Source organism: Triplophysa rosa, linkage group LG7 (genome assembly GCF_024868665.1).
Source record: "Triplophysa rosa linkage group LG7, Trosa_1v2, whole genome shotgun sequence".
Classification (NCBI taxonomy): domain Eukaryota; kingdom Metazoa; phylum Chordata; class Actinopteri; order Cypriniformes; family Nemacheilidae; genus Triplophysa; species Triplophysa rosa.
Genome location: NC_079896.1, coordinates 4,714,793 through 4,725,461, shown reverse-complemented (window position 1 = coordinate 4,725,461; position 10,669 = coordinate 4,714,793).

The window sequence follows — 10,669 nt, the reverse complement described above, 5'->3', positions numbered from 1 at the left end:
CTAAAATCATATATACAGTAATATCATATCATATCATCATCAAACTTCTCATCGTTTCAAGATTTTAGAAAAAATAGATTTTATGACAGGATTGTGCATGTGTCCCTTCTGTCATTGCCGCGCTTAGCCATTAGCCTTCTATAAGGAACATGGCAAGTTGTACTTCAACACAGTCATCGCTATAACAAATCGCTATAAAACACCATTTACCCTGTCATGATGTCATAGTCCCTTTACTCATTTTAACTTATCAGCTCCACTTTTAATGACTCAGCAGAGGCTGAGAACGCTTGCCACGGGCCAATAAATTCAAGCAGAGGACTAGAGGTATTTTGATTACCTTTTCTGACCGGTTTCCTTCCTTCTTTGCAGAGCAGCTCACAACATCACAAACCGCTTCGGGCTTCAGGGAGGGTCATGCACCTCAGAATGCATCTGACCAGAAACTTTATAATGGTGGTGACCTTGGAATCAACCTAATCGTGAAGAAAAAAATAAAACGGAAAAGAGCTATACCTTCATATACTGTAGCAACACCATCTATTAAAGGAACAGTTCACCCAAAAAATAAAAAAAATCTGTCTTCATTTACTCACCCTCAAGTTGTTCCAAATCTGTATAAAAAAAGAGAAAGATACTTAGAAGCCGCTTTCTTGTAGCTCAGTGGTAAGAGCATGGCGCTAGCAACGCCAAGGTCATGTGTTCGAGCCCAGCGAACGTCGCATTGGATAAAAGCGTCTGCCAAATGCGTAAACGTAATGTAAATGGAAGAATCCTTGTAACCAAACAGTTAAATTTGACCATAGTAGGAAAAATTGCTTTATAAATGTATTTGTTGCACACAAAAGAAGATATTTTGAAGAATGTAGGAAAGCAAAAGTGGAGCACTTTTAACTACCATTGTAATTTTTCCTACTATGGCAGTCAATGGTGGCCAAGAACTATTTGGTTACAAGTATTTTTCCAGAAATCTTTCTCAGTGTTTATAAGAACAAAGAAATGTAAACAGATTTGGAACAACTTGAGGGTGAGTAAATGATGACAGAATTTTTATTTCTGGGTGAACTGTCCCTTTAAGGCTTTGCATTAACCATAGCAACCACTTAGAAACTGCACAGAAAGCTGCGTGACTTGAAAATGTAGAAATTTAGTTACTACAAATTGGTTGATTTGTGCTGTGCTCGACAGTTGCCAAATATTCTCAATTGTAAGCAAGCATCTTCAAAAGACTTTTAGTTTTCTGGAGACGGTTCCCCGTCATAATTTCTGGACAGCAAAGAATGAAGCAAAGAAAACAAAACGTCAAAACCACAATTTACTGCCGGTGCAATTTTAAAGGCTCTCTCTGTTCTGGGCAGCAGAGTTTTCACACTATTTTTGCTTTTGGATGGCAGGATGTTAAGGTGCCTCGCTGTCATGCTCTTGTGAGTAGCGAGTTCTGTTGCTGTTTTATTTACAAGCTCTTAGCCTCTCAAATCCAGTCTGACATCATCACTCACTAGCTGAGCTTTACTGTACCAATGCGTTGTTTACATAGTGTGCAATTTTATTATCAGAAGTGCTGTTAGGTGAGCGTGAAGTCCCAAGGGGTTTATGAGGGTTTTAGTAGACATTTCAGAAGCAGGCAGCATTTGTGCATCGCCAAAATGTTTCAAAACGACATAATGCTGCCTTCTCAGGCTTTGGTCAGACAGATAGAACATATTTGATTTTCTCAAGTATACCATCTGAAAAAAAAACACATGAAAACGAAACACATGCATTTTAACAAACACGATCCAAACTAGGTCCATATGTGGTTTGAAATCATATTGAGATCAGATTTAAAAAATAAAATCCTCATCCGGGATGGAGCTCAAATGTAACATCAAGTTTGCAATATTGTCTGGAAACTGTCTTCCAAGTACACGCATTTGGCACTCACTCTCTCCTTACGTAATAGTATTTACTATGCACATGCTAACATCGTCCTATATTAGATTTAAAAAGCAAATTTTAGGATTTGTTTCAGCCATAAAATAAAGGCAACACTATAACTAAACGGAATCCCATAATGCAATGAGTCACGTTTTTAAATACTTTATGCTGACATCAAACTCAATAAGTTGAGACTCCCAAGCGCTATCTGTGTGGCGGCTAAGTTGTTGCCTAGAGTGTTCAGAATCGATCACTTCTGAGGATATGATATAAAGCTTAGGTTGCAAACAAGGCAGCTCGCAAACTTTTGGAAGAAAGTTTAAGTGTGAGTTGCCTGAAGGTTTAAGGGAGCTATTAAATAACTCTACATATTGTTAGTAGCCTTTTTGGGGGGGGGGTCTGCGCTCTTGTTTTTGTGTTTAAATGACCATTCAGGGTATGAAACGGGGAACTGGTGCTTAAAGGGGGGTATCAAGTAGCTCCCCGTTACAGCCCCTAAACTCGCCTGCTTGATGTCCTGCTCTGGAACAGCGCTGTCCCACGCTAGCGTAACATTAGCGTTGCATTTGGGAGCTGTTTTCTGCCACTGTAAAGAGACAGATGGGACACTCAATGAAAAACAGGCAGTGGTAATAAAACAGCAACTAAACAAGGAGCCACTGAGCAGCACACGCCTCCTACAGCGCTACAGGGCCAGAGTGCAACTCTAATGCCCACAGCCAAACCACAGCATGTCTACAAACTGTAAACAGATGGTATGTTGCGTTTAAAAGGGTTAAGAGTGGGCATTCGTTTGGATCTATTTATTCATAACTTGGCACTACCTGTGTATTGTTTATCACTTGTGCTATTCGTAAGACATTTTGGATAAAAGATTTGCTGCATTAAATAATGTAACTGGTTTCAAAAATATGGTTATATGAAATACACAAGTAACACTAATACATCCGCAGAAAAATTAAGATCATTTTTTATTGTACTGTGGCAATTCCAATCAGCAATGACATAAAGTCACCCAATAATAAAATGTGAAAGACTGAGAGAATGCAAGACGCATGAAACTTGTGGCTTATTCCATCATATATTCATTTTTGACCTGATCCTAAATAGGGCTGTCACGATTAATCGTGACTAATCACATCCAGACCAATAGTTTGTGTTTACATAATATATGTCTGTGTACTGTGCATATACATTTTGTGTTTATAAACACATACACATAGGTGTCTATATTTAAGAAAATATAAAAGCAATAAATAATTATATATAATTTCAATTATTAGACATTTCTAAATATATATACATGTATGTGTATGTTTTTATGTTTATAAATAAAAAATGTATATGCACAGAACAGACATACTGTATGTATATTATGTAAACACAAACTTTTATTCTGGATGCGATTAATTGTTTGACGGCCCTAATCCTAAAATACATGTGAAAACATGAGTATTGTGTTGTTTAAACATGAATAAGAACTTGCTTTGTTTGAAGTATTTAAGATATACAAACATTGCATCATTTTTGTGACTGTATTCTGACCAGTTTGTCCTGTTTCGATTTTCTACAAATAAATGCAAACATTTTTGGAGTGGTCTCTTAAATTTGTCAAAATAGCAGAATCAGTGTGTATATCAGGGGATATGGACTTCGAAATAATGCAGCCCTTGGTTTTGCAGTGTCACTTAAAACTTACCATGGTAACCAAAGTTTTTGTGTGGAGTACCATACTACAATGACTCCTTAAAAACCACAGTAAATATAGGATCTTCTTCAAACAGCGTATGGAGCTCTCAGAATACTTTGTTATTTTGTACAGCGGTCATTGTGGTTTAATTGTAGAAACTGTATGGTATTGTGGCGGAAGTTACTGTTGCCATAGTATATTTTTGTAAGGCAGGTTGGGCTCTTGGCATTGCAGGTGAAAAATCCTCAAAACTACAGTTTCCTACTAAAATGACTGTTACTACTGTAAAAGCCATATCAATTAAAAGGGGATCTCTTGCAAAACGCTCTCAGAAAATTTCTGTTTAGTTTCTCTCTTTTTTTATGACAGTGCTGACTAAGTAACAGCAGTTTTATTGCAGAAACTATAGTGACTAAAGCATTTTGGCAAAAACTACGGTTGTCGTAGTAACAAAAGCCCTTTGCTTTGCTGTGAAAAAACCCTTTATGACAAATACCGTACATCCACACTTTAAGATATACAAACCGTATTTCAAGACATTATTAGCCTAAACCGCATTGTGGTAGTAGTAAGTCAGATGATTTATAGTTATTTCCAGGGCTGATAAATTGTTGAGCGTTTCATTAGTCACACGCCTCTCAACAGCACCTAACTTACACCTAGTGCATTACATGTGCTTTCACAAATAGGCCTGTTATGCTTCGCAATTAGCACTGAGTGAGTGTTGCACGGCTTCGGGCACCGCGTCAGATCTGGCGGTCTCTCTGAGCCCCTTAAACCCCGCGCAGCGTTTGCTGAGTTATTATTGTGTTACAGAATACATGAAAGATATGAGGTCAGCGCTGCGTGTTGTGTGCGGGGCCCCAAAGCGGCTGCCAAGCCAAACACGCGGGGCCCTGCCACCGTTTCGTCCAAACTAAGCTACGCGCACAAACACGTCCCCGTCGGTGCCAGCGAGGTTTTTAGCATCTCGACTTTCACCACCGAACTCCGTTAATTGATTCTCTGTAGAGTAATTGTGTGATATACAATTTCGAGGCGAAAGTAATTGGTCGTGTTGGAGCGGCTGTTGGCATCCCGTCGCACTTTCTGGGAAAACGTGTGTTCAGAGAGTAAAAGTGAGAGAAAAGCATTTTACACGTTAAAAAATAGCCCCAATCATCATTTCGAAAATGAGCTCGTGGCCTCAAAACGCGGAGGATTGTGCAACTGGAAAACGTTAAAAACACTCTGTTTAGAAGTCATTCTTGAGTACTTAACCTTGTTTGTTTAAACATCTGTTACATAAAAGTGCCCGATCATTTCATCATTTTTTAGAGGTCTGTTTGAAATTGCAGCTGCAAGGTGCAGAATTATTGGAAGACTGTCAAATTACAATCCATTTTTGAATTTACTATAATATTCCTTTTCAAGAATGTTTTCAGATACACACTGAGTTCATTAGTTGTGTTGACCAGTCCTATGATGGCAGGTTACTGTCTTTCAGATGTGTTTGGATGCTGGTTTTTATAATGAAAAGTGCTTTTGACGTTATTTCACCTAAGCATGACAGGCCACGAGCCAGGAAACTCTGAAAAAACAATCATTTCTCTCGCTCTCATTCACTTCTCTCTGTGTACTAAAAAGCTGCAACATGTTTGAGGATGCTAAAGCAGGCATCACTATTACTATTCATAACTAGGGTTAAAGTATATTCTGCAACATGTTGTATATAAACTCTAAGCTGCTTATCAGAAACAACTGGCAAATGCATAAATATCAGAGCACATTTTCCCCATTGAATATTGGAAAAAAATGTTTGGTAAGGGACCATGTAAAAAGTTTACATGCTATATATAAATGAACCTGCATTTTGATCGGTAGTGATGCAACCCAATTTTTTTTATACCGGTTACAGGGCGCTTTAAAACACTGTTTTCTTACATAACCAAAATATGGGGCTGTTTTTTTGGAGGAGGTCAAGCTCCTCCAAGGTCAATGATTTCACACAGTATTTATGAATGAATATAGCCCTCTGACTATTTGAAATCTGTTTCCGATATCTACTATCAAAATCATATTTGACATTCAAGTCACTGTGTCAAATATAGTCTTCATCTAGTGTGCGGGTTGCACTTATAAGTGCCATAACTCAGTGCCACATAGCTTGGAGTACATACCCTTATGTAGCCACTTGGGAAACTGCATGGACCTGAGTGACCTTTGCAGTCATGTGAAACCCATAGCGCTCCAAGATTCAACAAGGCATGTTGTGAGTAACTCTAGTGTCAATACTGCCCTTGCCAAACATCCTCACCATAACTTTGGCCAACCTTAAACGGCATGCCGAGTTCCGAGATTTGACTTGCAAGTAAGTGTAGGAATTGTTTGCCAATATTTTGCTGTTTGTGATACCCTGGGGCAATTGTTTTGAGAGCTGTAAACTAATGCAAATTTAATTTCAAGTCAACCAATTAAAGAAGTATTAGGGCTTGTGCTAACCCTTCTTTACCCTGCACCAGCATGTAGACTCCTTTCAATTCTTGACCTTTTCCAATGTCTTTTTTAGTGTGAAATATTTGAGATAGCTATGATGTTGCTCAAGCCTGAACAAACAGAACTGTGTTTTTATTCAAAGCTGTTGTTAGCTTTGCTTACATCAGATTGGTCGGTGATTGTATGGATGGATTGAAACCAGGGATATGAAACTATGCTCCTATGACCATCGTCATCTATACTATTTGTTATGTATTCATTTCTACTTTCAATTCAATTTCTACTGTCTATGCCGAAACATGCATAAAACATAGACTTTATGTTGACTTTAAGATTGATCTAAACCAGTGCCTGGTTGCATAAAAACCCTTAAGTGAGGGTTTCCCTGAAGGGAAGGGATTTCTTTAAGTGCTTTGAAACAATCGTCTTAACCATCACCCTTACCTAAGTGTTTTCACTTGCCATTCTGCGATGCGGCAATAGAGAAGGGGTGCCATAGTTACACTATAGAACATACATACCACATACTGTAGACCACAAATTTAATATTACAGCTACTAAACATCTTCGATGAACATGATATCCGTTATTGTGTTTGAGACTCAAGGGAGCAAGATTGGTCTTTTATTTATTAATTATCTTGTGTAAGAGTAACTTAAGGAGTTTGTTGCAACACCTAACAGATCTTAAAGGAACACTTTAGCAGTTAAGGACATTCTTAAGGTTTCCTAAAGCGAACCCTTAGGTTTTTTTATTTAGGGTTCCCATAACCCTTAGTTGACGGTTTTCATGCAACCGGGCACTGATGTCTGCAAAGGCTAATTGTGTACTGTGGATAAAAACGTACTAACATGATTTAAAAAGCTTTTTCTATCCCAGACCATAATATCATTAAGCTGAGCTGACATATGCAATCAATTTCATAATCCGCCAATATGCATCAGCACATTCGAATGAATGTCCTAACTGCTTTGGAGTTTACCCAGCTGTAGTTTGTTATGCTAATTTGATAGCATAACTTTCAAGAACAAGATGTTCGGCTGTAACACTTGTTTGACTGTTTACATCAGCGGTGACAAAAAATCAATTTGAAAGCCTTTTTAGCATGAATTCTGCAACCTCTGAAATCTTCGCTTGTACACCTCCACCCAACTCTGCTAAGTTGTACCCCCCAACACCAGACCCACTTTAAGGTGGGGGTTTATTTTTCTAAAGCTAAACTTTACACACAGGGCAGCTAATTAAGCCTAGGTTTGTTGTTTCACCTAAATCTGCGTCACTTGAATGAAATCTAACGATATGGGCTGACCCTTCAACTTCAACACGTGCTGAGATCTTTATTTTAATGGTATGGACAACCAGACTCTATGACTTAAGCATTTTATTTTTAAATTACGAAAAAGATAATCGCTATGTCAGATGACAAAACATGATTGGTGTGGTATATTTGTAGCTGATTGTGCCTGCAGGGTATTAAGATAATGGCAAATGCATTAAAAGCCAAAATACTCTTAGAACAAGTCAACATTTGTAAAAACGTGATGTTCCCTTAAAGCGGACCAAGCTGTAGCAACAGCCTCTTCATGCTTTTATGACTCGTAACCGACTGTGGACTCTATATATTTACATATTTCAAAGTTCCTGTGTGGTCTGCAAACATTATAGAACAAATGATGCGTTTCTGGGACATTCAGGAGACTTGCATGGAAAGGATTTATATTAATATGTTTTTCATTGATATATGTATTATTCTGTTTTCTATATGGTTCTTTAAAGAACATAAGAGTAAAATAACATTAAAATAGACACGTCAGAAAAGCGCACCCTTTAATCTTATGTACTGTATATTGACATGTGTTGTGCCTGGCTGGTCAGTATTTTCTTTGTCTTGTTTCCAAGCCTTGTCACCAGTCCGTCCTTCATGCCAAACCGACGTACCGACAAAAACGTACAACACGCACACTTGACACACTTCAACTCTCGCTCACACACACCCCACACCCACGAAATGCCTTGCATGGACCGACACCCCTTATTTATAGCTCTCTTTCCCAAGGTTTTTCTCACAGGAACGGGAGCGGAGCAGGAATCGAATGTTTCCTCTCCTGTCTTCATCAATCACTCCTTATTAATCCAAACATGCTGGAGAAAGTAGCCCTCACTTCACATGAGGAAAAAGGCCCATTTTGTTTTCTGAAAGAAAAAATGCTCTCATTGAATCAAGGCAGGGTTCAAATGAACCCTCTTAAGGCACAGATGGGTTAAGACTTAAGAGAGGTTAAAATATTAGGAGTGCTGGGAGGGAAATGTGAATCCAGGTGAGCGAGTTATAAAATTACCAAATGAAATGAATGACATGGGGAAAAATATTTAGCGTTAAGGTTTTAAATACACACCAACACTAACACTATTTGTCACATAACACTTACATTTGTGCTATGAACATGAATGCAACTTAAGGTAGCTCTTCTAAGTGATTAAAGTTACCATTTTTGCCTGGCCTATGATAAAACTATCACAAGAAATCCCATAGACTTCAATTTAAAGGACCTGACCAAAGCTCTTTCAACTAAGGCTAGTTGAAAGACACGAACACCCTAGTAACAACATAGCAACGCATTTGTAAATACCAAAATCATTTTAGCCACCACATAGCAACGCCCTGGCAACCACCCGGAATACTCTGGCAGCTGCATAGCAACACACAAATAGCCTAAATAGTTTGATTTTTTAGGCTATTTGTTTGTGGGTGATCACCAGTTTAGTTTCATAATTGTATTTTTTGGTTTACTGACATAGTTGAGTATGATTTGTAATGAAGCGTATGAGTTGCTGACAGGAATCACTTCGGGTGCCACCACCCAAACTACCCTAGTAACCACATACAGTAGCAATGCAATGCAGTGGCAAATCATAAAATAATTTTAGCAACCACATAGCAACGCCCTAGCAACCACCCTGAACACTATGGCAACTGCATGACAACATAAAAATAATTACTTTTGTATGGGAAACAAATTATCTTACCATCACTAACCACAGTACGATTTAAAATGGAGCAATGCGTATGTCATTAATCACGAATTCCTTTAGAAACCAAAACGAATGCAAGGCGTCACTAAAATTACACTTAATTTGTGTGTTACGTATAAAGAACCATATCTGTTACTCAACATCACCTGTCCCAACTCTTTGCTTGTTTTTCCAGGGGTGGTGACATAGGGATGAACAACATTTTGACAATTTCTCAAGAGGTTAGCTTTAATACTACCACATTGTGCTGCAATTCACACCTCCTCTCGTGCGCTTTCCTGAAGGCGCAAATTCGCGGGAGTGAAAGCTAGACAAATATTTCACTGCTAATAACAGTGATATTCGCCTTCCTGTGTTTGGAGAGCAGAAACAGAGTGACTTGTGACATTAGTTAGTTAAAACTCTACAGCTATGAGGAAGAACCTCTCACCTTGCAAAAACAGCCGTTCGGAAAACGACGCAAAGACAACCAAAACATTAACTCATCTACACCCTGCTGTGAAAACATCCCTACTTCAAAGTGTTTTTGGTATGTTAATGTGTGTGCCATACAAAGAGGGAGGGGTTCCACGTATTATTTTTCTTAATCGTTCACGCAGAAGAGGCATTACATATTTTTGTGATTTTTGGATAAAGCTAGGCAGGAAGAGGCCCCGATGCCCGGATGGCTTTGAACAATTTGTGGACGCGGCTATGCGTAGCCGTGCTTAGTTTTGGGAGCTGTGAAGCAAGGTACTAACTCAACATTAATCTGTAGAACACATTACAGCCAGGCATTTGTCATCAGAAATAGGCAAGCTGTTCACTTGTCAGCCGTCGCTGCCAAATAGCCTCTTTTTAAAACTTAAGAGCTTTGTTAACAAACTGGCATACTGCAACAATACAATAATATGGTTTACATTACAATAGCATTCTTCTGAACCATCATTGTAAATGATTATAAACATCACAGAATTCCTGCCAGGCCTACCCTTACGAAAATTGACCATGGATTTACTACAGTTAAAATGGAAAAACCATGGTTTTACTATAGTTAAAACCAAAAAAACATGGTTACTGTAGTAAAACAATGGTTATCACAAAATAACCATGGTTTTGAAAACCATGTTTTTTGTAAAAACCATAGTAAACGATGGTTACTGTAGTAAAACCATGGGTTTGCCCTAAGTAAACAATGCACAAACAAACCATGGTTACTACACTTATACCACAAAAAAACATGGTTCATTTAAGTAAGAGTAATGCTGCCTTCACGTGCTCTCCGAGATTCGATAATTCCCAATTTAACATGAATGTTACTAATTTAGTAGCATTAAAACATTACAAGTATCTGCTAACATTAAAAGAGCACCGTCCCATAAATTATTTCCGGGTTGAAGTGGGAATGATCGAATTTCCGAGGAGGGCAGCATTATTTCAGTAGGATTTGATGGTTGTAGATGATGCTTACTTACAATTGTGCCATGTGCATGTTTCTGCAATGAACTTTTAAACGCTTTTTGTTGAGATTTCATATAGACTTGGGACCACCATTATTATAAGTGTTTTCATCCA